The sequence below is a fragment of the Orycteropus afer genome, unplaced genomic scaffold (assembly GCF_000298275.1).
Source record: "Orycteropus afer afer isolate SDZICR_OR568_19922 unplaced genomic scaffold, OryAfe1.0 scaffold00180, whole genome shotgun sequence".
NCBI classification, from domain to species: domain Eukaryota; kingdom Metazoa; phylum Chordata; class Mammalia; order Tubulidentata; family Orycteropodidae; genus Orycteropus; species Orycteropus afer.
The window spans coordinates 3,293,739-3,299,396 of NW_006921767.1; positions in this window are offsets into that span (position 1 = coordinate 3,293,739).

The window sequence follows — 5,658 nt, forward strand, 5'->3', positions numbered from 1 at the left end:
GACTGTACCTCTGTCTGGCTTCCTGGCTTTAACCCCTTTCTCCTGCTCTTCTGCCCTGCTGTTTTGTGTGTCCCTGAGTTGTCCCTGGGGCTGACTGCTCCTTTGTCCGAGTTCCTGGCTTTTTATCCCCTTCCTCCTGCTCTTCTGGCCTGCTACTCTGGGCAGACCTGAGTTGCCTCTCCTCACCTAATCCCTTCGGCTGACTGCTCTTTTCTCTGGCTTCCTGGCTTTTAAAACCCTTTCTCCTGCTCTTCCCGCTTGCTACTTCGGGCGTCGCTGAGTTGTCTCTCCTCACCTGTAAGCCTGGGGCTTACCACAGGTAGGTGGCTTTAAAGAAGTAAAATTTATCTTCTCATAGTTCTGGAGGCTAAAAGTCCTAATTATAGCCTTGGCTGTCTCAATTTCTTTCTTGTCAGCAACCCCAGTTCCTTCGCATTTCTTGGCTTGCACAGAATCCTCATATGGTGTCTGTCTTCTGCCATCTATGTCTCTGTGTCCATTCTACTCTTTTATAACTTAAAAGTAATGAGAATTAGAATCCACCCTACTTCGATATGACCTAATTAAAACAACAAAGAAAACTTTATTTCCAAATAGTATTATGTTTACAGATCTAGGATCCAGGATTTCAATTCCATTTTTGGGAGAGACACAATTAATCCAAAACAGTAAGAAATACATAAAGTAGAAGTATAGCAATATTCTGGTTGGAAACAGACTCTGGCCTGTAACCAGAGTGTAATGTGAAGTATAAGCAAACAGGAGTGACAAGGAATGAACACATAACCATGACACTGGGCATTGAAACATGGATGAAAACATGAATGCAGGGTGAATAGGGTTCAGACATAGAGTGAGCTCTGCTTGGTTAAGAGATGGGTTCTGTTATGATGAGGTTTAAGTACCCTTATCCAAGTGTTCCCATTTCCTGACACCAGTTGAGTGCCAGAACTGTGCTGGACACAGTGTGTTCTGCTGGAAACAAAGGAGACTCATTTCTACCTTCCTCCTTGGAGCTTATGATCCAATAGGGAAAAGCTGAATAAGCAATGGCTTAGCTGGGAGAATTTTCAGTGTCAGAAAGAGGATGGCTTGATGGCACATTGGGCTATTTAAGTGGTATATTCTAGCTTAGGGACTCTTCTGGCTGTGGTAATGCCCCATCAGGAGCACAGTTCCAGAAGCTACTATTGGCAACGCAGAGTTATCAAATTAACTTACTCAAGTGGCTTGAATAAATGCTTCATTTTCTCATTGAGACCCTGTGTTTGAGGTGCAGAGTCCAGAGGACTGTATGACAAGATCAAATCATTCACAGTAACCTGAAGATACTCGTTTAGACCAGAGATTTCTAAATTTTCTATGGCATGCATCTGGTGATGCTTATGAACCCCTGTTAGAAAAATGTTTTGAAATTAATAAAATAAAATATATATAACTGCAAAGGAAGCCAATTGTAATTAAATTATCAAAATACTTAAAAGAACACATTTGTAATATATTAACATATGTCCTTCTTTTAATGAATAAAATAACAAGGACTACTTATAAATCTCCTAATTATCATAATTTAAAATAATGTTGAGCATAAAAGATTATTTGAGATATCTGCAACAATTACAATGTAATGGGAAAATATTGTGATCTCCAATAGTACCAAAGTTGCAGTTACTATTGATACTATTCTGGTCAGTTGCTGACATTTGTACTTACAAGAAATGACTTTCACCTAGAAGTTAGTGCACAGACTTTTGGCAAGATGGCAGACTAGGTGGATATGCTAACTAGTCCCTCTGCAACAAAGACATGAGAAACCAAATGAAACAGATATGGATGACAATCCTGGAACCCTGAACGTCAAAGGAAAAGATAAAAAAGCAGATCAAATACCAATTAGAAGAAGAAACTGAACAAAAACAACAAAGGAGGAAAGAAAAGGAGTGATGATATGTCAACTGGCCCAGTACAATGAGATCATTTTGAATTATTGCAAAAACCATTTCTGTTAAGTCAGGAATCAGATTATTGGTTCTTCCTGCCCAGGATTGCACCAGCGCCCATACTGGTGATTGACAACAAGAAGGGTATGATCTCTCAATTATACCCCATATCCTCCTGGTGAGCATGGGTGTCCATCCCCCACTGCCACCCACTCAGTGGCTGGTAACACACCTCCTCTGTACACTGCTGCCACCCAGACTGAGTTTGGAGGCACACCCTCTTGGATCTGGCCAAGTGCATGTCATGAATTGGGTGCTCTGTTCCACTTGTCACTTTGGCCAGAAGAATGGACTGCCACAGACTGGGTGTCCCACACCTCACAGCCTACGCAAGTAGAAAAGCATGCCATTCTGGACCAGGGATCCTATCCTCTGCCAATTTTGTGGCCAGCGGAAACACTGTCCTGGACTAGGTACCATCCCACCCAGAACTTCCTCATCCAGAAAAAGCATCCAGGGGGATCATGCATCTTATCCCCCACCATTTTTGTGGCTTTCAAACTACTGAGAAGAGTAACATACCCTCCCTGCTCACCTGGACATAGCAAAACTAAATAAAGCAAAAAACCTGGGTGAAACATACCAACATACAATCATCAACTAAATACAAATATAACAACACCACTATATCAAAGAGGTAACAGACAACTTCAGTTTTCACAAAGAAACAAGACAGGGTGGCTCAAACTAGTGACCAAAATACAGAGACAGGAATCCTTCCTGAAGAAGAAATAGTATTGGAACCACCTGATAAGGAATTCAAAAGAATTATAGTTAGGTCCCTTCAGTGGACATAGAGAGATCAAGGAAAACAAAGACAAAATCAAGGAAACACAGGCAAAACTCTAGAAGAATTTAGGAAAACAATAAAAGAACAAGATGACTAAATTAATGGAAAATTAGAAACCATACAAAAACAGCAAATAAAAATTTAGAAGATTAATACTAAAATTTCAGAAATAATGTGTTTGAAGGGCAAAGGAGTAGAATTGAATCAATGGAAGATAAAATTAGGAAATTGAAGATAAATCTCTCAATACTAATCTGGTAGAGGAATGATTAGAAAATAGAATGAACAACAAATGAAAAAAGCCTAAAAATTATGTGGGACATTATCAAGAGGAATAATTGATATGTGATCAGAATTCCAGAACAGGAGGAGACCAAAGAAAGCATACAGAAAATCATTTAAAATTTCTTGGAGAAAACTTCCCTAATATTATGAAAGATGAGAAGATATGCTTTCAGAAAGTTCAATGAACCACAAACAAGATAGACTCCCAAAAGAAAATTGTCAAGACAAATCATAACCAAACTTTCAAAAACAAAATACAAAGAAAGTATACTGAAAGCAGCTTGGGAAAAATGAAAAGTTACCTACAAAAGAGAACCAATAAGGCAAAGCTCTAATTTTTCAGCAGAAACCATACAGGCAAGAAAAAGTTGAGATGGCACATGTAAAACACTGAAAGAAAAAGAAAAATGCTAGCCAATATTATATATCTAGCATAACTATTGCCCATATATAATGACAAAATTAAGACATTCCCAGAAAAACTGAAATTAAAGAAATTTGTAACAACCAGACCAATCTCACAAGAAATTCTAAAGGGAGTTCTTCGGACAGAGAGCCAACAATATGAGACAACAACCAGTGATAAAAAGTCATGACAATGCCTTGCAGAAATCAGCTCAGATATATAAGAATGCAAAATAAAATAAACTCACAGGACTGAAAATAGGGAAACAGAGATGTCAATTTGTAAATGAGGACATCTGCAAAGCAAAAACAGAATAAATGGTGTAGTTACAGAACTTCCAAATGGAGAGGAAGATAATATTAAGATAGAACAGATTGTTTTGAGTTTGGGAAGAAAATAATAAATTACAGGGTCACCTCAAAGAAAACAATAAGCATCCTTATCAAAATAAAAAGCAATAATAAAATTATAAAGATCTAGTAACCCTAAAACAACATCAATGAAGGAAATGTTAAGAAAATCCACAAAAAAATGACCTCAGCACAGAAAAATATTTAGAAAAAAGAGTTCCTCAGCACCACAAAAACAACAACAACAATGGAAAAATGACAGCAATAAATTCATACTGTTGATAATTACACTAATGTAAATGGATTAAATGCACCAGTCAAGGACAAAGAGTAGCTGAATAGATTGGAAAACAAAACCCATCAGTATGCTGTCTACAAGAGACACACCTTAGACACAAATAAAAAAAATATGCTAAAAATCAAAAGATGGAAAAACATATATCAAGCTAATGGCAACCAAAAAAGAGCAGTACTTGCAATATCAATTTCTGATTAAGTAGGTTTTAAGGCAAAAACTAGCATAAAAGACAAGGAAGGTGTGATAGTTAAGGTTGTATGTCAACTTGGCTAGGCCATGATTTTGAGTGGTTTGGCAACTGGATGTAATTATTCCCCATTATGAGATTGGATGTGGTGCAATCACCTCCATGGTGGAATCTACTGTGAGCAGTTAATCAGCTGAAGGAGAGTTTCCTTCAGGGTGTGGTCTGCTTCCAATATATCTGTGGAAAGATCTTGCACTTTGTTCAGTCTTCATCTCCAGTTCCCAGAGTTGAACTAGTGGCCTGCCATGTTGCCTGTGGATCTTGGAATTGTTGCCTTTGCTGTCTATGGGCCAGCAATCTGCCATTTTACCTGCTGATTCGGATTCATCAATCTCAGCAACCAGCAGCTGTGTGAGTCAGGAGGAGCCTCCAGCTTGCTCCAATAGGCCTGGCACAGAAGGCAGAGCTGAAGGCCCAGATCAAAAGGCTGTCACCTAGCTCCTAGAACTGGCACTCTGAACTCAGATTTCTAGTCTCATCTTTCCCTAGAGCCAGCATTCTGAATTCAGATTTCTAGCCTCCTAAACTGTAAGAGAATAAATTTCTATTTATTGGAGCCATTCACTTGTGCTACTTCTGTTATAGGTAGAAGGACATTATATAATGATTAAAGGGTGGATTGAACAAGACATAACCATAGTAAATATCCATGCAACCAATGAAAGAGCTCCAAAATACATCGATCAGACTTTAACACAATTGAAAAGAGAAATGGGCAATTCCACAAGGCATTTGGCTGCTAACCAGAAGGTTGTAGTTCAAACACACCAGCTGCTCTGTGGAAGGAAGATGGAGCAATCTACTTCTGCAAAGATTTACCGCCTTAGAAACCCAATGGGGGTTACTGTGAGTTGAAATCGACTCAATGGCTGTGAGTTTGTTTTGTTTTGTTTTTTCACTCTAGATGAGGGACAGAACAAGTAGAAAGACACTCAGCCAAGACACAGATGAACTAAACAACACAATTAACCAGTTTGACCTCATAAATATATATAGAACACTCCACCCATCAACAACAAAATATACATTGTTTCCCAGCACACTGGAACATTTTCCAAAATAGATCATGTTAGATCATTAACAAGCTTCAATACATTTTAAAACAATGAAATATGCAAACTAGCTTCTCAGACCCAACACTATAAAATCAAAAAATAAGCAAAAAAATATATATATATGGAAACTGACCACCCCCAAAAAAGGCCTGGCCCAGATAGCCAATGAAGAAATGACAAGATAAAAGACCTGAGCAGAAGATTTCAAAGAGCAGCTCCAGAAGACA